Consider the following 25,998-nt stretch of genomic DNA (forward strand, 5'->3'; position numbering starts at 1 on the left):
TCACCAAGCCCCCCATTCCAGCAAACCACTGCTTAGAGCCAGCTCAGCATTCTCATCTCTGTTGTATGAAAGGTCCCTGATTAAACTTGTTCCAAGAAAACAACCATACTCAAATTTAGAGACACTGTTTGCACTGAAACACTCACACACCTCGTTTTGAAAGGATCAGTAATGAATTAGGGGCGCATTTTTTTTCCTCTCAAAAGCTACTGTTTTTTACTTAATATTACAACTAAGACAGCATACTTATTTTCCAGGATCAAAATGTTTCCACCCCTACCAGTGAAAACTGATGCAGGCTATTTCCGGGGGGGGGGGGGGGGGGGGGGCGAGGAAAAAAAGAAAAGAAAAGAAAAAAAAAACCCAAACACCCCAACAAAACCAAAACAAACAACTGGAAAGACCATAATTGTTTATAATTCAGCTCAACTCTTACAAAATATTTTTTGACTGGAGCCCTAACGTGGTGCAAACAGCAATCTTTTAGATCAAAACAAATCAGTGCACACCCTCAGAATGCATTAGTATCATTCACAAATAGGAACGCGAATGCCATCTCCAAATCTGTTTCACAGCATTTTACCAAATAAATGCAGCAACAGAACTCAACTACAAAATGGATAAGTTCAGTAGACACGTTGGTGTGTTTACAGCAGAGAGATTCCAGTGTTATGCATTTAACCTTATGTGAAGGCTGGGCCTGCTTCCTACAAACCTGGTACAGATATATGCCAGTTTAGGAATCAGAACTCACAGAGCAAAACTACAGCTCTGACTACTGTATAAAAGCAGGTAGTAAAAGCTTAATTACCAGTAGCATTATGCTGTCTATATTGTTAAATGTGAACTCTGTAATTAAGATGTAAATTCGCTTGTGAGCAGTGAATTAAAAAGCTCTGAAATATAAAATCCAAGCACTCTTTAGAAATATCAGAGAGAAAAAAAATATCAGTTTTTAATCAAATTTTAAAATGAGAGGCATTTAATCATGTTACAGTATTAGAAGGCCCTCTTTAAATAACAATTTGATAAAGGTCGATTTTGGAATCAAATCAGAACTTGAATATGATGTCTTTATGTACAGGTATCTGTATTACTATGTAAACCCAAAATACAGTTCCTACAAACTGATTTACACGTGCACATTGGCAAAGCATGAAAATACAAATATATTGTTTGTACTGCATGTCTCTGAGTGTTTGTTTATAGATTTATACCCAAAATTGCTATTTTTCAATATCTTTCTGCTAAAATTCCTTCAGATCATTTCATGTGTACGTGTTTTCTTATTTAAAAATCACCCATAAAGAATCCCTATACACGAGTAATTTAATACGGTCACTTTTCTGTATTAAGTTCCCTGAACACACCCTCCTTAAAACATGACAGCTGATCCATTTTGAAACTTACCAAAGCACAGGTTAGCTTGATTTCTACTTTTGTTCATTATCTCCTAAGATTATATATTTATATTCAGGTGCTGAAACATGATGGTCTCTCTCCTTCTGCCACGGTCTGTCTTCCTCGTAAGCCCTCCTTTTCATGTTCGCTACCTTGTTGGCTTGTCGTCCCCCACCCTCCTCTACACCCCCAAATAATACATTTTCCTCTCCCCCTGTGAACCATCAGTACCTTTCTATCAACCATCTCTCATCCAAGCAAGTGGCTCTCTTCCCTGCCAGTGCTGCTTCTTGGAGAACCAGAAATACAGCGCTGCACTTTGCATGTTGATAAACAAAGCAGTTGGCTTCTCCCCCCCCTCCACCCCCCCGGGGACTGAAAGTGTCACCTCCACCAGACCAGGGCCTGGAATTCCAACTACATTCTTGAACTTGGGTTTCACAGTTACCGATCAGTTTGGGGGAGGGGGGAAAAAAAAAAGATAAGGAAGAGATTACAGCAGCAAATAAACTAGGGCTAAACGTAGCTTCATCTTCTCAAGCTTTTCTGTAGAACTAAATAAAAATAGTAGGGGAAAGAAAAAAGGCAAAACGGGTATCAGTTTACTGAATTTTATCAGGGGATATAGAATAAGAACATGCATGCAAACACACATCTGCACTAACTTATCAAAACGTACAGTGCAAAATCTTACCACAAGGAGTCTATACAAAACAGTGGTAATGGAATCAGAGAGGGGAAGGAAAAAATCATCATGAGTGCCTGCACCAGTCAAGGGGCATTACTGAGCAGCACCTACATTTCCATGTCTCTCTGTGCATATAATTTTTCCTGTGTGCTGAACAGTACAACTTTAAGCATCCACATTTAAATACTGTAGACATTTCAAGGCATCCAAACAGCCAGATTCTTAAAACACAACTACCTCAAGGCAACCGAAGAAGTAAGATTCAGTGGCACTTCACAGAAGCCGCGTGGTGAATTGTGTCAAATGTGCCTTTACCAAAAGGAGCAACAAGCCCAAGCCATCTGGGAAGGAGCAAGAATATGAAAGAGCCTGTTAGCTGCTGAGAATTTATTTGAAAACAAGTATACGGTTACTTTAGATGGAAATTTGCCATACGCGATGGCACCTTATTCAAAGTCTAGCCAGAAAATATCATGTTGTTAGAGAGTTTGAAATAAATATCAAAGCGTCATCAAATATGTGATTTTTCTCTTTATTTGCAGTCACTAATTTAAAGAAACACGACTCGGATGCGCTACGCTACAGCGAGATCAATGTTGGAACAATACTGTCACTGTCTACTGGTCTTTTGCGCTTCTCGCTGGAAGGCACTTGGTGCATCCCTGGATGTACCGCTAATGAGTTAAAAAAAACCCAAACGCTGCAAAAGTTCCAAATTCTGCTTGCCTCTCTGTACATAGCTGGAGAAACCGTAGCAGGTTATTACTTTAAAACCATCTGCTACTTCAATCTGTATTTAGCATTAATTGCTCCTTGTTTTGATCTTAGGGAAAAAGGTTCATATAACATGATCTGGGAGCGCTTCGTAGAACTTTTCCGGAGTGCATTCACAAGTACGCAGAGCAAGGCTTTTAGCTTTTGCTGCTATGCTCAGTTCCAGCATATAAAAAATGTCTCCGTGAAATAACAGCAATTGCCTTACCATGTTACTGAACTACATTCAATTCATCTGGTCTCAAATAAACACTCCATATTTTCTCCTCGTTTTATTTTCAAGGGCACGGGCGTGGGTATTTAAATGACTGCCTTCACCGGTACAGAATAGAAAGCGTTCACATTGCTATAAATGAAAGTTATTCTCTTGACGAAACACCTTTTCCGAAGCCTCTGACAAAAAAGAAAGAAAAAGAAAAGGAGCCGCACGCACATTGCCTGTCACCCACCAAAAAAGGTCTAGTCCCTGAAGATAATTCAGGCACGCACTTCAATATGGATATCTCACTATTACCCCAAGCTCTTTTTTTAGTCTAAGTTTCTTCAGAGAAGCCGAAGCGCGTTACTGTCTCAGACAGCCAAGGATAAGATGACTGAGGGAATTCGGTTGCTCTGTTTAATTAATACAGGATTATTTCACTTTCATTTTGTGAAGCTAATAATATGACTGGTGGAATGTCAGTAAAAATTAAATCATAAACTAGTGCAGTACCAAAGGGAAAACTTACTTTAGTTATGGAGTATTCCCAGCAGAAATCTTGAAAATCTTATACATATTTACACTGATAAAATACCACATGTACTTCATGGGATACTGCAAGCTTCCTACAATCCTTGTGGCATGTATTTACAGAGCAAGAGTTAACATTTTGAGATTATACATTAATAAATGAGTTGCAGTTATATTGTTTCTTGAATGTTAAGCACCACATACTAAACGCGGGAACATGTTCAAGGTCAATGTCCTATTTTAGACCTTTTCAGCAGCTGTGATATTATGATAATCACACTTAAAATATTCCTATAGAAAGAGTAAATTAGCCCTTTTCACTAGAAGGATTATGATGATAAACAACAAATCCAAAAGAGAACAAATTCAAATTCAGATTTCTCTTCCCCCCCCCAATGCAATAAATTGCTGTCCCTTCCTGTGATGGCTTTTCTATCCAGGAATTTAAAAAAAAATAAAAAATCCACATTATTCTGCACTTACATTACCTCTAGGGTTTTTTGGAAGCCCCACCTATGAAAAAATACCTTCCTTAAAAAGCGCTTGTGTTTTCTGTTAGAACCAAAACATTCCAGTTGACAGCCTATTCTATCACCTGTACTGCAGTGAAATGTAATATCCCACCAAACCAGAAGGGAAAGAAGAAAACTTAGCATCAGCAGCTATTCCTAAGCAAGATTAGGGGTTTAGCTCCATCTAATTGAGGGATGAGACGTGTCCCTCAGTGGGTCTCTTCCCACTCCCCCACCAGCCCTTCTACCTGACTGCAAGCTCACAAGTGCTAAAAATAGAAGAAGAAGAAGATGGAGCATAAATATTTCCCCAGTGAAAACACCAATAATCTTTACTGTGAGCTGACATGAATTGCTTGTTACACTGCCCTAGGATATCATGGCTCGTAGCGCGAGTGCACACACGCACGCGTGGAGCCACCAACCATCCTCAATTCTCCTGTAATGTGTATTTGTGCATGTGCATGTCGCAGAGGCTCCTACGACATCTGACTTGGAGCCAGTACACCTGCTGTACAAAACACACTCTCTCCAGCCTGCCTTTTCTTCCCCCCTAACTGTCCCAGCCCATCTTCCATCACTCTTCTTCCTTTTTCTCCCCCTGCTCCCCCTCTACTCCCTTTGCTCTGGCATTTTTATTATTAATGTTATTGCTATTATTACTGTCCAAGCATAAGCTGATCCACAGGGGAGCCTGTGTAATTTAACCCCTCAAGCACTAAATTCCTTCACATGTGCCAAAGACACAGGTTTGTTGTTGCCTCCAGCAATATCCCAGGAAGACGAGTGATGGCGGTGTCATATCATCACACAGCGACTTAATCTATTGCGACACCCAGGGAACGGGTAACTGAAGAGATTTACAGAACATGCTCTCTGACTGAATACAAAACGTTATCCCCTTTACCAACAAACTCAAGTCACAAGAAACAAAGTGAAGCAAATTTTACCCTCCTATGGCTCATCATTTCCATGACTCTGCTTTATCCAATCCTATCACTGCATTAGTTGTCCCACTGTACATCTTCTAGCCACACGACACTTTTTTCAACATTTTTATGCTCCCTCCTTTGTTCTTCTCCTGTTCTCTGATTAACAAACAGCCAGATCATGTTGAACTGCCAAGGAACATAGCCTCAGAAATCTTTTATCCATACACTAGATGACTGGAACCATCACTTACATCAGGGTTATCTCCACATGCTGTCTTTACGTTGTCTGACATCTAATGCATGCTTTTTAAAACAATAGATTAAAGGGGTTGCACTTTTTAAAGGTGCACAGAACACTAAATTATAAACAGTTTAGCTACAATAAATACCGACAAGCAGGGAAGCATCTATTTTAAGCACTGAAAACAAAAATATTATTTGCTTGTCAAGCGGGGACTTTCCACATGGGCGTCCTACTTTTGTTATCCGTAACTACTGAGGAAGAATTCAATGTAATATAGAAGTATGTAACTGTTCTCTCCAAGATCAAGGTGAGATTCTCTATCTCCTAACATTTCACTGACCTGGGAAGCAAGAATTTGGCGTGGAATTAATACTGGAGACAAATGAGACTAATGAAATGTCCTCAGCTCAGAAATACCTGACTGTGCTGGTGAATCAGCGCTTTCACCGTGGGAAATTAACAGCTCTGAAACACTCAAAAAAAACTGGTAACAAAGGTTGAGTTCACATGCTCAAGCATAAACAAATCCTTCCTCCCCATAAGGTCGAGGGAGGTGATCCTCCCCCTCTACTCTGCTCTCGTTGAGACCCCACCTGGAGTACTGCGTCCAGCTGTGGGGGCCCCAGTACAAGAAAGACATGGAGCTGTTGGAGCGAGTCCAGAGGAAGCCACGAAGCTGATCAGAGGGCTGGAGCACCTCTCCTATGAGGACAGGCTGAGAGAGTTGGGGTTGTTCAGCCTGGAGAAGAGAAGGCTCCAGGGAAACCATATTGCAGCCTTCCTGTACCCAAAGGGAGCCTACAAGAAAGCTGGAGAAGAACTGGTTACAAGGGCATGTAGTGATAGGACAAGCGGTAATGGCTTTAAGCTGAAGAAAGGCAGATTTAGAATAGATATAAGGAAGAAATTCTTCACTATGAGGGTGGTGAGGCACTGGAACAGGTTGCCCAGAGAAGTTACAGATGTCCCCTCCCTGGAAGTATTCAAGGCCAGGTTGGATGGGGCTTTGGGCAACGTGGTCTAGCAGAGGGTGTCCCTGACCATGGCAGGGGGGTTGGAACTAGATGATCTTGAAGGTCCCTTCCAACTCAAACCATTCTGTGATTCTATAATAAGCTGCGTTAACTCATCTCGAGACACCCAGATCTAAAGTAGGTAGAGGCTTCCATAAAGAAGGCCACTGAAATCTGTCCCTGTGGTAACTGTTAATTTTTCTTTCTGTATACATGCCTTCTTTTAAATGCATATATCAGCTGACTGAGCCCTTAATATTGTAAACTTTGTATATTCAGACTCCAGGTCAAATGATTTCTTGAACACGCAAGTATGCATATAAACCAACCACAGGAAGATATTAAGCACATCTTGTACTTTTCCCCAGTCATTAATATGAAGAGACTTGAAATAAAGGTTGTCATGGATATACAGCTCCCAGGTGGGTAACTGTATGGTTCCAGCTGTTCCAAAAAAGTGTGGAATTCACCACCAGTTGCTCTTTTCCCAGGTCCTACAGCTCCATCCACCTGAAAGTCAAAGATCTGATGGTCTTGAAGGAAGTCTTTACAAAACATATCAGGCTGCACTGAGATGCTGTTCGCCACTCCTATTTTCATATCCCACTTAGTGGTGGGTGGAAGATCTAGAATATCAGTCAAAAATCTGTCAGTATATACCAATACAAGCACAACAATCCTGCTATCTCTAGTAGACTTGTACACTCACCTTTAACGGGATCATATTAACATCTTTAATACATAAGAATCACACATTAACAGAAATGCCTGTGTTACATTATTACAATGAAAACTTCTTCTGACTGTATTAGTAAATATGATTAAATGAGACAATATAATCATCATGACATTCTTCTGCAGCTGAAGTCTTCTGTTCTCACCTGTTTCTGTCCTACAGCAGCTTCACTCCTATTGACCAGACAGTTAGCCCTATTCAATTATTCAATCTCAAATCAATAGATTTAGCTCCATGTGTAATGGTTAAGGTGTAAACATTATGTATACGCTCTTCCAGCTTAATTCACGTGCTTGCAAATTTGGATTTATATTCTAATTTCCGTTTTAAGAAACATGCAAAACTAAGGTTTTCATAGGAGTGTTCTTTTCTCCCACCAGTTCTGCCTCCAACTTCAGGTGTTACATTTCCAGAAATCTAGTCTAACTTGCCTATGACACAAATTTCTGTCTTTCACAGATAAAAAAGGAAAAGCAAAAATCGTTTGATTCAAGTATGCTGAATAAACCAATAGCAGTATGACTTTTAAGCAGAGTCAGTCAGTATTTTCCTGCTAAAGCACTCAAGGGGTGAATTGATCCAGAAAGCACAGCCCTCAGACTTACTGCACTTCAGACACTTGTATCACAAAACACTCGGTTCAGTTACTGTAGATGTGCATATGCGTGTATTATATTATCAACTCTTGGTTATCTACATATAATTACAAACAAAAAATACGTAGCAAAAAAGTAAGGTGCACCAATGCGTGTATGCAGAAGTGAATGGCTCCATCATTCATTCCAGTTAGAAGCGACTTCATTAATTTTGTCCCTCCAAAGTCCCTGCGTCTCCACTTAAGGAGCTTCTGGGTGAGCTGATTTGAAAGCACGCCAAGTTACAACGTGTTACGTGCCTTACTAATTCTCGCCCGGGAACCAGATTTTACAGTCCTTTCTCAGACAAATTCACACTAACTTGAGTAGCGCTCCCCCCTCCATAAAGCTCTGTAGAACACATTCCTAACTACCTCCTGAGAGTACGTCTATTTTTGCGCATCTAGAAAACAGATCTAATACCAACACCGTACTACAGTATCTTTACCGACCAGATAACCCAGCAGAACACAGTCACGACTTATCTGAACCCGAGTTCAAACAATCCTACCCAATGGACTAGCGAGTTCCAGGGGAACACCCTTGCTGTTACCTGCCTTGAACCCGCCCAGGACTACGTTCAAAACACCTCAGGTTTATGGGCACGAGGATGACGGCAGGGAGCTGTTATACCAAGAAAATCTAAAGCAATGTCCGCGTGCAACCATTACAGCGTGACTGTTAACAGACAGGCAATAATTTCTCTAACGCTGTCGGGGAAACAATAGGCTTTAAAAAAAAAATTGGAAAGGCTTTTAGAAACAAAATATCAAAAGGAAAAGTTGCAACTTGGTCTTCCTACTGACCTGTTTACTCCAACTTCAGATTATCTGCTCCTGAGGCATTAACATAAACTGCTCCAGGCTTATTAAAGGCCGTATCTATACTCTTTAGCACTGTTTGCATTTGGTACACATATTTTCAGAAGGCTAACGGTCTTTATTCAATAATGAATTTGGCAGCAAAACAAGAATCAGATCTCTTTTAATGTTATTTTTCTAAATAAATTCTCTAAACCTGATTGAGTTAGATCCTTGAATCATGCTTTGGAAGATGCAACTCAGAGTTTCTGAATAAACTGAAGCACTTAAGCAAATCGGACTTTTATTCTTCATCCACTGAGAAGCCTGAGATTTAAGATGAAAGAGCTGGGCTGCCTTTCTTTTTCCTTATCCTGCAAGGTCCCTTCATTTTCCCTGTTTTCCCAGTAGATTTACTTGTAAATCTGGCGACAGCCACATTTGAAGTCCTGAGGTCTGACTCCTGACCTCAGTTATGTTAGCCCTTCCCTGCAGAAGAACTACCCCTTGGATCACTGACTTGCTATTATTCTATGGTTAATAGACCTGACCTGTGCAATATTTTTTTATCTGGCTACAGTCCTATCTCTAAATTCTCTGTTTTGAATGAATACCGATTTTGTGACATGAAGTCTGCTATATAATGAAATGCAAACAATGAAAAGGCTAAATCAGTTTACAAAAAATCTATTTGTCAAACAGTGTGGAGATGCTCCCAATTTAGTCTGGGCAGTGTATGCAGCTCTTGATAAGGGAGTTAAACCCGAGCCGTTCCACTGCATAAAAATAAAAGCATCTGCAAGAGAAATACATTTTCTTTTGGAGAATCTTCCCTGTAACCTGTAGCTAATTATAAAAGAAAAAAAAAATTTTTTAAAAAATGAAAACACACCCACCCCTTGGATTCTGCAGGAATTTTCCAACAGCCAGGAGCACTGTTACAGTAGGTAACAGCAAACGCCTCCCCAGCGCAGTCCCCTTATGTCACATTTGCATTTCTATTCAGCTACATTGCCTGACAATGAAGCAAATGGGTCTGCCTTATCTGTACAATTCTGGACAACAGAGATTTCTAAGCCATACAAAGGAACGAGCTTAACATTCAGCACTCAACACCTCCCGGTGCCCCCCCCCCCCCCAACCCCCTGTGGGGAATGCAGTCACACAAACACCTGTCCACACCAAAACCTGAAACCCTCACACGGTATCCGAAAAGGAACCGGTTAAAATAATAAAAATTAAAAAATAAAATAAAAAGCTATCGACACTTTTAAGGAGCTTGCCAGCTTCGAGGAAGAAAACAGTCCCAACCCTCGAGATTTTCCGGCTTTGTTTGGACCGTAACAGAGAAGTAAAGGAGTGTCCCTGGAATGTAAACGTAGATAATATCCAGTCAACCGTTTGTGGCTCCCTCTGTCCCTTTTAGGCTGGTATTTAATACAGCAGATGAAATCTAGAGATCCTTTTATCAGGGAAATTTCATATCACCCTCATTTTCATTAGAAAACCTTTAGCAGCTAGTCTGGCTAACTCATGCCATTTCATTGCAGTATGAGGAAATTTCCAGCTAATTCCTTCAAAATTAATATCTTCTCATTTAAAAGTTAGAAGCGACACTAAAAAAACCTGCACAAGCTGAAACTTCCAGATCAAACTTGCGTTATGACAGGACTTAAGCCGGTTATAATACAGGCTAGGGCTTTAAACACCAAGAAAAAAATTACAGCGACACAGCTCTATAGACACTTGGGCTTTAGGCTGGCTTTCGGTGACATCACACACACACATATATAGGCACACATTGTATCTGTCGTCTTGGCCCTCTCCCTCGCTCTCAAATGATGAGGGTAACAAAACAGGCTTCGTGTGCACAATCTGGAGTTCAAGAAACGTCGTTGTGGAGGGGGTTATCCACAGGTTTGTTTGCATGTACGGAAGTAATCCGGACAGCAAGCACGGAGAGGGGAGTGGGAGGGCGTCTGTCTTTTTGTCCTACTTAGTATATCCTAAAGCACAACACACGTTTACATAGCATACTGAATTTTACATTGCTAGCTTATACTTTAATTGTCCTGAACTTCCAGGTAAGGTTATTCTTTGCTGTTGAACAAATGCTGAATTTCTCCCCAGAGGTGGTTGCAATGAGTAGCAATTCTCTATCTTTTTCTCACTCACACAGTTTTGAAGATTTACAGGCATGAATATCATCACGTTAACGTAAAATGATATTATTATTGCCAAAAAAACAGGCAGTTAAGCACAGAGACAGTGAGGAATGCAGAACGCTTACTTGGATTCAAAGGAAACACGAAGCTCCTTAAAGCAGCCCGTTGTTTTTAATTTTACTAGCACTGATGCTTCAAAAGCTGCCGTCTGTCGTTGTTGCCTTTGCATGAGCTGGAGCGAGAGGTGAGGGTACGTACTGCCTCTTCAAGTGCTACTGAGCGAACAGCCAACTTTTATTATCCTTAGCACTGAAAAGGGCTTTCTTGCCAAGGCGGTATGAAACTACCAATTGTCCTGGTATCATACCTCCTAAAGCACTGCAGATCCCTCAAATACCTTCAAGGTGACAGATCACTTTTTACCCTCAACTGTGCAGGCGCATGAACGAACTTCATACAAGGTGTGTGCATACGGTGCAGTGCGGAACAAAATTTAGTCCTTAAACTTGCTATGATAAAAAGAAAACATAGAACAAAACTAAATAATTGCTACTAACATGTCAATATTTTAAAACATTTTTCTAGACTTTAGTTTTAGAGATATTATGAGGTGTCACATACTACTACACTGTCGGAACTACTTGTGTCTGTTGATTTATTAAAAAAACCAAACTAGTACGGATGGAAGAGAGATACGGTAGCTGGATAGTTAAGAAGAAAAGTAACCAAGGAAAACATTTTCCACAGATAGTTCCAAGGCCTGCCTAAATCTCAAATCAGGTCATCTAATAGGCTTACGTAGCTATCCAAATGAAAATAACCCCTTACCTCTGCCCCCTTGTAAACAAAAGAGGACAGAAGTTGCAGACGACACTTTGCTGACTGCACACATAATTTATGCCACCGTATCACATCTTGAAGATACCTATCATGATGGCTTCTACAAGCCTGTCCCTTCTGGAGTAGAGTAAGCAACACATCTGACCCAGAAGGATTAGACTAGAAATTCAACTAATTCACGAGCCCTGTAGGCAAAACACCATTTCTTCTGCTCTTTGGGGCATTTACAAGGTCAGCTGTTTTGGGTTTTTTTTTTCCCCCCCAGTATCAGGTCAGACTCATTCATCTGTCAACATACACAGGATTTGTAAGTGACCACGTAAAATTCAGCTTTCCCCACTATCAAGCCAAACAACATGGTATCTTTTGTCTGGTTCCCACAATAAGGGATGATTCAGCTTTATCAAAATATGCTTCTCTAATGTTACCTTGCTCCTCCACAGGCAACAGTTCAGAATGATGAACACAATATTTCCCATTTAAGAAGATATTCTGGAACACAACTTCAAATATTCTGGAACGCAGCTCGTTCCCCCATCCCGCTCTGCTGTCTTCCTGATGATCGCTTTTCTGAGCGTCACATGGCACAGTTTTCTTCCATCTGCCAGGGAACTTTCCCAAAAAGTATACCGACTTCAAGAAATGAGGAATCAGAAGAGAAGACACGTTCAGATAGAATTCAGAAAAATGATCCGCTCACCTCATCTGTTTCTCTAGCAATATGTGCACTGTTACTATCCAATGGCCTCTTTGGTAATAAACTTGTCCCACCTCCCATCTGCTCTTCTTGCTGGCCTCCTGCCACTTCAGCCTCAGTCCTTTCCTGTCTTCAAGATGTCATTCAGCTTCACTTGGTCCCCTACCCATTTGTTTCTCTTTCCAAGTGAGATCAAGCATACATCTTTCTATGTCTCTCGCTCCAGCCTTTAACTTCTGCGCCATCTTTTTAGTAAGTGTCTACGTTTCTGCTCCATTTATCATAGTTGGCAGTATGCACTATGCAGGTGTCAAGAAAACCAAGAGAGAGTTCACTATTCATGATATTGCATTTTCAGCCTTCTTGTGGCTTGCCATTGAGTGTCAGCTCCTTAACATTAAGCTATATGTTGAGAAGAATGTGTATCAGTTAAAGACAAATTACTTTAAGCCAATACAAGGGCACGTAAAGAAACAAGGCTGCTTTAAAGTTAGACTTTTTCAGCCTCACTCTGATCTCTTTCTAGATTATTTTTCCTTTTACTTGCTGATTAGCTGAGTTTTTATGTCATCTCTACAACGTTTTTCCTTACTGACTAAAAAATCAGCGTACAAGCCAGTGCACGATGCCGGACATAACTACCACGCACGCAGACCTCTGTAAACGTGAATGCCTAATGCTTGACTTTAGTGAGTGCTTCCTTTTCACATCAATACGGAGTTGTGTTTCAGTAAACGTAATCCAGCTCTGAAAAAGAAATGGCTTGGACTCAGCAGGACGGAAGTCAAAGCTAAATGAGAACCACCTCGCTGTGGTTGTGCAATGGCTGAGAGCAAAGCCCCACCCGTGCCCTCCACTCTCCAGCAGGGAGGGGACGCAGCCTCCCCCCGGGGCTGAGCACCAGAGACCTGCCTGCCCGCTACCAGCCAAGACCCATTGTTTCTAAAGACAACACTCAATTCCACAAACATACCACCAAAGCCACCTTCATATCCTGGAAAACTGGTTTAATTCACCGTCTCACCCGAGAGAAACTTCCCCATACGTACAATGCTTCAACACAATACAGGCATTAAAAGCAACTGCAGCATTAAGTGCTCAATTGCAATTGCAGCTATTGCTTTAGAATTGCAGTCAGATTTGTTTGGGGGTTTTGGGTTGGGTTTTTTGGTTTTGTTTTATTTGTTGGTTTTTTCCCTTCGAATATAGTTCTTATTCTAGCATTTCAAGTAAGATGAAACATCATTGTAAACAGCAGAGTACTAGGTATAACTTCACTGCCCTAAGAATCTAGCTTAGCAAAGTATCACAGGAACCTAGCTGAGCCAAGACAGACAGCTGACTTGATGAAAATTCACAAAATGCACATATGACGAAGGTTTTCAGGCCAGACGGTTCTTTAGACAAATGCAGTTTAGAGATATGATGAAAAAGGGAGTGAATTGACCATTGAGGCAGATTCTGGATCACTTAATATTTTCCTTACACTACTGCTTTTTAAAATACCTGATATAGCTTAAATTGTTTTGCGTAAAGCCAAGCTCAGAGTTTTCCATACTAAGTTTTTTTGACTTCTGATGTACAGTCAATCTTGATAATCACTACAGTCTCGTTTAAGCTCAAACTTGTCAAACTTCTACATTGGAATTGTACACATCCAACACCTACACAATTCACTACTTTTTATTTGATGTGGCAAAGAAGATGGACACCCTTTATTATCACTAATTTCTAACACTTCTGTCCAGGCCACCTTCCTGTTTTTACCCATCATTAGTGTGACAACAATAATAAAGCCAGAATTTTTCTTACAGTAAAACAGACAAGTCTCCAGTTTTTGGCCCAGATAAGCGTAATGTCATGCATAGTTTAAACTCTTTTCCTTTACCAATACCATGCACTCTTTAAAACAAGCCTGCAAAATGGTTCTGTGATTGGCAGACCCCCATCCTACAGCTTTTCACATCTTGTTTCACATCATTTCTGTGGAAGTAAAAAGGACTATTCACATAAATACAAACATAAAAATAAAGGCATAACATGAAAATTTACTTTATCACCTTGCAAAATTTCTCAGGGAAGTAAAGTTTCATATTTCTCCAATGCAGTAAATATTAAATTACAAGTTGAAAGTCAAATCATTTAGGCAAATCATTTGCTGGAATTTCCCTCTTTTGCTAGAAGGCAATAAAACATGTTCTAACCCTCTTGTCTACTATATCCCTTCATGTTATTCGGAGACCACTGCACAAAGTCTTCACTTAAATAGTAGAATATACAATTGCTTTAAATACTGTTACCTATTTTTTTGTCCCTATTACACCACCCGAAAAAAAAAATCCATGCCTACGGAAGGTGGTCAGCAGCATGGAGTGGGTCAAGGTTATGGATGAAAGGGCAGAAAAAGTGCAAGATAGCTACACACTGGGAATGGGCAACACCACTTCATGGGCAACACACGTGGCACGTTATGAGCAACAGCAGATTACAGTGATATAATGAAGGGATGCCTCTCGTACCCTGAAAGCCAAGGACAGCACAAGACAATGACCCATCCAATTATCTCTACTCTTATTTTATTCCTCATCCTTCAGTCAACTACCTCAAGCGCAGGAAGCACCCTCCTAAATCAATCCTGCGTTCATTCCATTTATCCCTTTACAGGTAGGCTCATTTTATTCTGGTCCACTCAGCGCCTGGCACGACCGAGAAGAACAAATTAACGCGAGCGTAAAAGTCTAGCAGATTCCATCTATAAGGAGCTATCACCTATTTTCCTTGTTGCATCCCCTCCCCTTTACCAAAGTGCCATTCGCCAGCCTCTGTGGCAAAAAAAAAAAAAAAAAAAAAAAAAAAAGCTATTTAGTACCCAGCGCCATCCTGTGCAACGGGGCAAACCCACGCCCCGTTGACCACCACTCCATAGTTGTTTGCGTTGTCTCTCTGGTTCGACAAGTCTGTGCTGAAGGCACCTGTTAAAGCTGCTTCAACTAAGCTGTTCTGCATTTGTCTGGCTGGATTTGGACTTCCCGGATCCCTGACTGAATACAAAGTGATTTGAAAAAACGGTGTTTGGCAACAAGCACAGTGGGGAGTACACTGTGTGTTGGTATACAAGAGCACAATGTGTTCTTCATAACATCACTGAGGGAGCATGCTGCTAGAATCTCTCCGCTGTCGAGATCAAAATGGTCTCCTTTGTTGTCAGCTGTTTAATAGCAGCTGTTTAATGTAATTCCAAATGATCTGCTTGAATGAAGTTGTCATTCTTGCAGTTCACTTTAATGTAGTAAAAAAAAAAAAAAAAAAAGAAAAACCCAACCCACAGCTCGGTCATGTTATTTTTCTATTGTTCTTCTGAAAAGTTGAGCTCTCTTATATTTCTGCTAGCCTATCAAAATAATAAAAGTCTCATTTCTCAAAATAAAACATGAATTTGAGAGAACAAAAGAGGCAAAGGATCAAATAGTTATTTCAAAATGCTTTCCTTTCAGGCATTTGAGAATGGTATGATTAAAAATATCTTTGCTACTAAAAAATTACACACAGAAAGAAGTAGTCAACTTGCCAGCAAGTATGTGAGCAAAAAGAATATCTATTTCTATAGGTATTTCAGGACATTTTCTCCTAATGGGGCTTATAATTTATTTTATTGCATTTCATAAAGCAAAAAAAGTTGTAGTAGAATGTTGATGTAGTGAAAAAACATATGTAGTACTCTTCTTGATGAAGCAGTTTAGTTTATAGAAATATGCTTTTACGATGCGTGTAGGTTTTGTTAAAATCTCTTTGATACCAAGAGCGATAATAAGGACCATAATCTGTAAAAATATTTGCAGTTCGCTGATGAACAATAGAGGGCACTAATGCTTCTAATCTGGCAAACGCATCACGCGCCAGACAGACAAAATAGCGGTGGTACTTGTAGCACACAAACCGCATCATCTATGCTAAATACGTAGATAGTAGAGAGAGGATTTCTGTCTCTCGGAAAAGTTCTTTTTGTCCTTTAAACTTCCTTCTTTTTTTTTGCCTGCAGAAAGTAGGATGTGATAATAACACGCTAATGCTTGCAGCCTTTCAAAGTGTTATTTTCTTTTGTTCGTTGAACAAAGCAGACGCAACTTTTCCTCATACAAATCCCTCTTCTGTGTACTTTCTCACCACATTCTTCTCTGTTTACCTATAGCTCTGTACAGTAGTTCAAGGTAAAGCAATTCCACTGATAAATGCAGAAGCCAAAGGATGCTTAACACGTGCGTTACCTATGTTCCCAGCAAGCTAATATAGAAATATTGGCTACAAACATCAGCAGTTGAGAGATACTGGGGTACCACCTGAAAGCTCTAGGTTAGACGGGCTTATCGGGGGGATCTTGCACCACTAAAGCATTTTAAGCAGTTTCACTTCGCTCTGAAAAGGTGCGGCTACTGAAAGAGGTACTTTCGATAAAAGGCAGTTGCAGAGCACGTATTTTCAAAAGGTTCCGCACCTTAAACTACCTTTTCTCTATAAGCATTAAAAAACCCCATTTAGAAAACAATTCAGCCTTTTTCCCAGAATAAATCTCAAGAAGATTAAAAACTTTGTTAGAACCGCTAGTAGCTGAACACCATCTACCTTTTTTAAATGTTTACCAGTCTCTCTCATTGCTATTCAAAGAAACAGATTTATTTCTCAGCCTTGGAGATTGCAACTTTGGCAAGAGAGACTTAAATACCACACACCAACTAACGGATTGTTGCTAACATTGGGAAAAATTGGTAAATACACTTTAATTCAGAATAACTGTTATCTGGAGAAACACAACAAATACTAATATTCTGGTGCAGTAATTTCAGCACATATTTTTAATGAAAAATGAAACATATGTCCTGTACACACTGCAGACAGCAAAGTCTTCATGAATTGTATGTCTTAATTTGCAACTCCTCCATTTCAGAAGGACAGAAAGACACCAAACTCTGGCAGCTCTTATGACATAAGCATGTTGTCCGAGTCAAACGATACAGCTTTAAGGCCGTGTTAGTAGCCAGCCTCCAACCTGAAAGCAGGACTCAAGTTACTTCCACTACAAAGGCAAGCTACACAAAATTAGAGAAAATAACTCAAATTTCTGTCCTGAGTCAGTATGAAATATAATGAGTTTTCATCTTCCAATCTAGAACTTTTAAAGACTTTTTGGCTGCAGATCTGAGACAGTCAATGCAAGTATTAGACATTCTTTATTTGACTATACTGAAAAGGTCAAAAGCCTACACACTATTCATCCAACCCTCACTGGAGTTTTCTGACATCAAAAGATTATTCCCAAACTTCAAAGGGGTTTGTGTTGTTTGGTTTGGGGTTTGGGTTTTTTTTTGTGTGTCTTTTGTTTTTCTTTTTAAATATGACCTCAATGCAAGCATTCTGCCTTTTGGGTTTTTTTGTGCGTGTCATACAAGAGACTGGCCTTCGTGCATTCCTCCATGTCTTTCAAACAGGCGTAAGAGAAATTGCAAACTAACAGGTAAAACACAAACCGTGCTATGAGGGATTGTCATTCCAATTCAGCATATTATATTAATTGCTATCATACCGATGGCACTCAGTTGTGTCTTACTGAATATCTTGAGAGAGAACTAACAGATACAAACAGTATCTGTGATGGTACCCAACGCAAAAGGAAGCATATTCTGGCCATAGAGACAAATTCTGGCTTATTCCTACGCTAAAAGTTGCTAAGACATTTTGTATACAGTAAAACTGCAGTGGGCCACCAGGCATAGAAATACACAGGCAGATAATACATGTGTAGAGTACCTGAAAAAGAAGAAATGGTTCAAAATAGGATAAAGACAGGGCTATATTTTAAAGAATTATTTTGAGCAACTCATTGCTATTTTATCACAGAAGTTCTATATAACCGTTAAACCCATAGACAAAAAAAGAGAAAATATTGCATAAAAATGCAAGTTTCTCTCACTTGTCCATGCATCATAAGTTTTCCTTGCCTCACCTTCAGCAGCTCAGCAGTGACTGCTACCCCTGCTGTCACCCTGTATGTCACCTTTGGCTCTCTTGCAGTCATTGCTTGGAGCCCTTACCGAGGTCAGAAGCCATGTTGGCTTTTGTGGTCCTCCTTCCCCCCAAGTCATAAGCATTCTTAAAAAGTAAGTTTATCACAGAACTGCTGGATATGTAAAACTGTAGATTCCAAATATTTTGAAGGACGCATGGTACGACTTGTCTCTGCAACTCGACCCCATTTCTAGATTTTCCCCAAGACATTGTCCACTATTTCAAAATACTGATTGCCCTGTCATCTCAGTCACTGCCTCAACATGATTTTCCTGTCGTTCTCCACGTGAGGCAATACTGTATGCAAAGTGATCCAGATGCCATCTCAATACAGGTATTAGAATTTACTGGTTTCTAATCCACAGTTTTTATTTGATGGATACTTATAACTACACTGGGCCAAATTTTATTACTAGGTACATCCCTAAATCTGGGCTCAAAAGGATTTACTTCAATAGAGTTAGAATGGACTCATACCAGCGCAAAACTAATCTAGAGACTAATGAAATAAGAAAGGACCTTTATCGAACAATGATTCCAGCAAGGTCATTTTTATTCTTTTCCTTTTATTATTGACCTGCCTGGAACAATAACCAACATGGCTTGGAAATGCATTAGGAAATATCTAAAATACAGTTATGCACAACTGCTTAGACACTAGCAACTTCCAGAAAACCTCCAAAGTCCTAGAAAACGTGTATATATATCGTCCACGTAACGATTTTTACAGAATTTTTAGACTATCTTTGTGGAACAAATTCAGATACTTCATCTCGTACAGCCAGATACAGAGGTTTGGTACTAAATGTTATTGCAGGAAATACTATAGATAACATTTCTTGCATTTTCTTCATATTCACCTTTCAAAGTTTTCTACAACTAATTATTTGATCTCTGTCCTGGGTCTTTAATAAAAGGGACTATGTTAATAATCAATTGGAGATTTCAAAAAAAATAAAATAAATCCAAGATGATGGAAACCGAAGTAAACTCAACAAGACCTCTCCAGCCTTAAAACCAGGTGAACACTGGACCTGTCCTACTCCTTAAGGGATGAGGCGTAGTTATTCATCCTGAGATTAATTCTTGCCAAGGATCCTTCCTCCAAAAGAGAAAAGAAGGAGCAAAGCAGGTAGACAGTTGCATCGCAGAGGTGCGCCATTACCGACGCCTGGCGTCGGCACCGGCTGCTCTCTGCACCAGCGAGACTTGCAGCACTGAATCGGTAAGTGCATTTCCCATTTCATGAATCCCTAAAGCAATAGTTAGTTTTCAAAACAAGAGGCAAGTTAATCAGCAAATTGCAGAGTGTACCCTTAGAGCCAAAAGTATTCTCCTACTCACCCTCCCAGTCCTTCATGTCAATAACAAGGAATTATATTAAAATAATTATGTTCTCCTGATGCCTAAGCATAAACACAGAAAGGCCGCTCCAGCCTCAAAAAATTATGAATATCCTTCCTTTTAAGCAGGAACCTATTTCCAAATGGGAGGACATGACTTTGAAGTGGTTTTTCTTTTTCATAAGCAATATACAGAAGTTCAATTATTCATAAGAGGGACTAGTCATGTAAATAAGGTCTGGAAGACTGAGCACCATGTTGCCAAAACACATCTTAAAGCGCAAAAGACAATTTTAGCCTATAGCCCTTCCTTGCTAGGAGGGTGCAGTCTCAGGAACCCTGGCCGGAGGAGGCAGGGTTCGTAAATCAGCATTTAGACCATGGGGGGAGGCCACTTACGGCAAGTTACAACGTACAGGAGGAAGTTTTACAACAGGAGATTTACAACAGCCAGAGTCGATAACGCAAAAACAAAACCGCAGAGCGCCTATCTATCAAATGATAGCCTGAAAAGCAAAGCATAACTCTCAAAAAATTTAGTCTACCTGAAACCGATGCTTTGATTCCTCCAGCAAGGCTGAGGTTTGATGTGCAACTGCATTCTGGGGATTCGCTAATTCTTTCAGTATGTCTTCATAAGGAGCATCCCCTGCTCTTTAAAACAGCAATTCTGCCCGCTTCAATCAGAAGCAGGGAACGATTTAGTATTTTTGTTGGCTGGTTATTTATAAGAGATCTACTCTAGATTAGTCCTGCTTGAGTGGCATCATAAATGGCTCCATTCCCCAGCAGTAGTCTACTTCAGATGGGAACCTGACAACCTCTACTTAGTGTGTCTTTCATAGTACACAATGAAGTGTAAAAACTGCCGTGAAAAAGCCTGTGTTTCAAAACAAACCGTCTCGGTAATAAGCACTTAAAACCACTTTTTATTAATATATTTCTTTGTGTACAAAACGAAAGCTTGATGCTACAACAAGCCTTTGACAATGTTTTTGTTTGTTTTGTTGGGTTTTTCTTTCTCTAAATGAAGTACTGCAGCAGCTTGTAGAAGGTCCAAAATAAATTATTTGAAATAAAGCGTTCAAGTGAGGCTTATGAAAGGGTTGGGTTTTTTCCCCCCTCATCACAGCTTAATAACATGGGGTTTTCAACCAAAAAGCTTAATCAAAAATCCAAAGTGGAAATCCTAAATTAGTAAATATTGAATTTAACCACTTTTATATCTCAGGTATTAGCAAATACCTTTGGTCTACAGAGATACAGCCCCTTCTAATCCTTATCTGAATTTGCAATTAAGACTTCAGAGCTACAGATATCTGTACACAGCTCTGTACACAGCTCTGCTCTCTTATTTTTAAATGATTGGACCCAAATCAAATCAGTCTTCAAATACATTGAAAAGTAAATGTCTGATGTCTAATTGAACTAATAGATAACACTCTTTTTAATACTGTTAATGCTTAGTGTGGGCTTTGCACAGACAGGAGCGAGGGGAGGGAGAGAGTGAGAAAAAATCCACACAGAAAACCTTGTCATTATATTATTACCATGCAGCGCCTTGGTATGAAGATAGAGTAAAGCTAATATTTACAAATTATTTACCAAAAAAAAAAAATTAAAAAAATTAAATGCGTTAGGAGTTAGATGAGTCTTCTCTTTCACTAATTGTCACCTCCAATAGGACATTGTAAGAGCCTGAAAATGAAGCACTTATGAGTTTTCTTTTCCAATCTCTTGTGGGCTTCTCTCAGTTTATCGTAAATGAACAATCGTGTTGGAAGGGGCACCGTCTGTTTAATGTCATTAGTGATTGTTTCATAAAACAAACAGCCGCTCCGCCATTCTGCTGCAGTTAATCTTAAATCTAAACGTGGCGGCACTTGGGGAGAGTCTCAAACATGGTTTGTTCTAACCAATGCAGGGCTCTTAATCTATTGCAAGTCAAGGCGCTTATCTCTCTGCTCAGCTCAGAGCAGTGATTTCTTTGTCCAAATATCAAACCAAACCCAGTTAATATCATGCTTCCAGCCTTTTCCCAAAGATTTTTCCTCCTTAAATTGTGGCCAAAGCCTAAGGTGTATTTATTTATTGCTTATACCATTTCATGCTTATTTTTCATTATTAGCAAAGTCAAACTATTTCCAAGTTAGTGCACAAGGGTACTTCAATGAGCTTAATCAGCCTGGTGAACTGATAACTTGGAGATTTACCTAATTGGGCTGGAAAATAATTCATTCTGGATTAAGCCTATAACGGCACATGGGTTTATAACAATTGAGGACTTTTATACAAAGGCCCAATCCAAAGAGTATTAATCACCTTAAACTTTCATTAACATTTAAGGAAACAAATGTTGACCATCACTTTGTGGGATCGCATTTATAGCGGCAGCAGTCATTAAAAAAACCCAACAAACACTATACAAAACCCCACCAACAGCCAAACCCAGTGCTGAAGAAAATGTCACAATAGCTTTTCCCCAAGTGCCTCATTCCATAATCCTCCTTGAGAAAAACAAGTTTATCCCATGTGCTTTTCAGCGCTACCACACCTTTAGCTGGTACACAAGGGTAGGTATATTTTGGCAGCTTATATATTTAGGAAAATTACGACAGGTGTTTACAAGTGTATTTGTGAAAATATAGAGATAATATCTGTGATGTATGTGTGTACAATAGATTTTAACTCTCTTCTCACTTCTTTTAAACCTGCTCGAGTCTAGCACGAATTTCAAAGTCCTGAATTTGGAACAAATGCATATGTATGTTCTTGCAAAGTCAGAAGCAAAAAGTTTCTTTTGAACTGGTGGCAACCTGAATGAGTGGGTCTGAGTAACAGGGCAGACACCTCTGATGACAAATGCTCACGTGATGGGGGGCAAGTGGAAAAAAAGTTTTGCTGCTCTAGGAAAGCCTGAAGCATTTTTCTGGCCTTACTGTTACCAACATATCATCTCCTAAGCCCTGAGTAGAAATACCTCGACGGCGGAAGAATCTTGAGCATTTGTTCACCAAGAAGAAAGAATTAAAAAAAGTCAAGTAAGATTAGCATCCACCTCTGAAAATTCTTACAGGTAACCAAAAGTTGTGGCAGGCAAACACTGGTGGGCAGGTATACCAAAAACGTCTTCTAAAACGCCACAATACTAATGCTTATATAGTTTATGAATATACTCCCTGGTTAAATTTAGCAAGCTGAGCTACAGATACATGTCAATATGGTGAAAGCACACAAAAATTTTTCACTCTCTTCATTTAGAAAATGCAAAAGAAAACAAAACCAGTGATACATGTGAGCCCCCACTCTTTCGTGGGCTATCCCTCAGCACTTGTATTAAACTCCCCTAATAAACACAAACAATTGTCTTTTTCTTTTCTCTTTAAACAAAAAAAAAAAAAAAAAAAAAAGAAAAGAGAGAGAGGGGGGAAAAAAAAAAATCAATTCAACTCAGGTTTTTCCACATCTTCATATCACTTCCCATCTCAACTGGCTGGAGTAGAATTTCAATTAACTGGTAGGAGTCCAAGAGAAGCCCGGCTGCCTCTGTTCCTCCCGGTCATGCCCCATAATTGTAGAGGGACCTGCATTTTTCAGCCAATGACACGGCTTACAAAAATAGATACACTGAGTTATTTGATAAAGGAACCAAAGCCTGTCACTCCTGTTCAAGTGCCAAACAACATGAGAGTGAGTGAGATTGCATTCAGATCCCAAACTGGCCAGGCTTATTATTCCCCAGAACCATCTCATGTTGGAGGGGGAAAAAAAAGAAATAAAGGGGAAAAAAAAAAAAAGGAAAAAGAAAAAGGAACACCACATGCAAGCCACGTTTCGAAACCTCCTTTTTTGGAGGAAAATTAACTGACATGTTTCCAGCCTGTCTCGCCTCCAGAAAGCTCTCCAGTGCAAGGCAACAGCGGTATCTTTATGCATCTCCTACACATCTTTTTTCAGAGAGGAGAAATGTTGGCAGGTATACGTCCCCTCTTGTGTTCAAAAATAATCTTGATTCCCAAGTAAAATTCTGATCAACTGTCAAAGCACTGCTAAGAAGAAGAAATAATTGCTAATGGCTCTCTGCACCAAAACTTTGGGCAAAGAGGCTTGTAACTCTGTATAGTTACAAAACCTAATCTCTAATATATTTTACCGGAAAATTAATTGTTCCTTTAAGAAAAAGTACTTTTATGAAAAGAGGAAGAAGCATGTTCATAACTAAGTGGCTGATAGAATATCTTTGGATTATAAGAAACAGTTAAATAAATGTTTGTATTTCTATTTACACTTAGTACCAGCCACCAACATCGATCCCAGCATTTTTCTTCTTTTCTTCATTAGATTTATTTCTGAGCATCAGAGGTATTCAAGTCTATAACAATTCAAACACAAATACTAAATGCTCCATAATGTTCAATATTTCCTGATTATACAAGTCATACAATATTACAAACCATATTTTCACAGAAATGTGTTGTGGTGCCTGTCCTATATAGTCCCACAAGTGAACAAGACAAGTGGAGTGAGTACTGTTGTAGCGGTATTTTACGCTTACCATGCTACAGGTGTGCCCCATACTTTACAGATTAAAAAAAAAATAGGTCACTGGTTGAAGGTGCCTCTTCTAATGCACCAACATATTAGGTTAATATTTTCTACTTTATAATCGAAAACTTGTACCCAGTTTTAAAGCTCAATTATTGAAAGAGCCAGTAAAAATGAAGCCATAATTATCAAGTGCAGACTTCCCACTTGCAATGGCCAATCCAGGTCAGATGAAATATATTCTGGTAAGAATAAACTCAACCAACAACTCTCTTGCAGAGCTATTCCCAAAGTCAGAGCTTATTCAGAGTCCAATCGGAAACAAGGTCTATTCCCTTCTTGTTTGATATGACAAACGCTGTCATATCAAACACCCGTCAGCTGCCCTTCCCACCGCAGACTCTGACTCATCTTCCCCAGCAGGTAGGTGTAAATGGAAGGAAGCAGGCCGGCTACTGGAGCTGGTGGAAAACTTGAGCAGACAACAGCAGGGCGATGCTGTTATTCCCCTCTCTCAGCAACACAAAGACATCCGTGAAGACCTTGTTCAGGTGGGAACTACACCAAGGAACTAAAGGACAAGTCCCAGCAGGAGCAACACAAAAAATACCTTGAACACCATGAGCTTCAGCTTTATTTTTATTTAGATAATAAAACAAATCCTTGCATCCATCCTGGAAAACTTATGCCATGCTCTTCCTTCTCAACAAAAATGTCACTACTGCTGCCAAACTAGTAGCAACTCAGAGCACTGGGATTAGTAACTCTGCAAATAAAATAAGCTCTGCAAATAATCACCTCCCAGTTTCTCTCATCTTCCTTTTCTCAGTTCTTGCTCTTCCTCCTCTGGGTTTCTTTTCTTATCGTCTTATTCACATATCAGTTCCCCCTACTTCACTCTATCCATTCTTCTCTGTCCTTTTTTCTCTCTACCTTTACGGCTTCCTCTCTGCCTGACCAATAATTTTAATTAAATCTGAATTACAGAAGTCTAACTTAAAAAACCTTGACCAAATACTCTATTCAGGAACCACTTCCATTTAAAAAGAAACACAACCCCAAACCAGAATGCCACACGCAGACACGAGCACGTGATCCCAAGCATACAAATACACAGGCATTTGCGCTGGTTGGAAGTTCAAAGACCTGTGTGCTTTGTTTATTAATAATGTGGGTACAAAGCAAAAAGAAACACTCAGGACTACAGCCTAAAAGGCCATCCTGATAGGCTAATCTGAAGGCAATCACCAACACTATTATATTGTTACTTATCAAAAGGCTATTTAAACAACGAGATACAAGCCCTTTAAACAACGTAGACACTTGGACTTTGTAACAGAGGTGGCCATACAGATCAGGCTGGCTTTGATTTCCGAGTACTGTAAATATGGAAAATTTAAGTAAAGTCTACCCTTTTAATTGACACTCTGGGCAGTTTACTTAATCAGTTGAACACCTTCAATGAATGAAATTCCCTTAGGAAAGAAGGTTTCATAATCTGTTCCCTAGGAGTCCCAATTATAATAAGAAGAAACATTGTTATAAGTATTATACGAAATGATACTCCTTCCTGATACTACTACCTTGTCACTACAACCCCTCCAAAGCTGTCTCTGCTTAGTCTTGGTATATTTTGAACTGCCCAGTCTTCAGGCCCTGAATTTAATGGGTTTCTGTCCAAAGACTGGAGGACTCACCCTATAAGCCACAATGCTGTATCTTTTAAATGGCTATTTTATATATATATGTGTGTGTATGTGTATATATATAGGTTGAATCAGAATGAGATTTATCATCTTTTCTTAATTTTGCACCGCATATTTTGCTATGGACCATCTTCTTTTGTGGCATATTCTGCCTGTTAGTCCACGGTTAGCCTCCTG

At 39.6% G+C, this 25,998-nt stretch overlaps 1 protein-coding gene across 23 annotated transcripts in view; it reads right to left on the reverse strand.

Moving 5' to 3' along the window:
• ESRRG (estrogen related receptor gamma) overlaps positions 1 to 25,998 on the reverse strand; it is a 407,282-nt gene that overhangs the window by 166,623 nt on the left and 214,661 nt on the right. Inside the window, exon 1 of one of the 23 annotated variants that reach the window (XM_054819008.1) lies at positions 1,633 to 1,731. The exons of the other annotated variants lie outside the window; for them this stretch is intronic. The gene's annotated coding sequence lies outside the window, so the exon portion shown is untranslated. Of the gene's footprint in view, positions 1 to 1,632; positions 1,732 to 25,998 lie in introns of those variants that run through there. 23 annotated transcript variants of the gene reach the window in all.

Source organism: Grus americana, chromosome 3 (assembly GCF_028858705.1).
Source record: "Grus americana isolate bGruAme1 chromosome 3, bGruAme1.mat, whole genome shotgun sequence".
NCBI lineage: Eukaryota > Metazoa > Chordata > Aves > Gruiformes > Gruidae > Grus > Grus americana.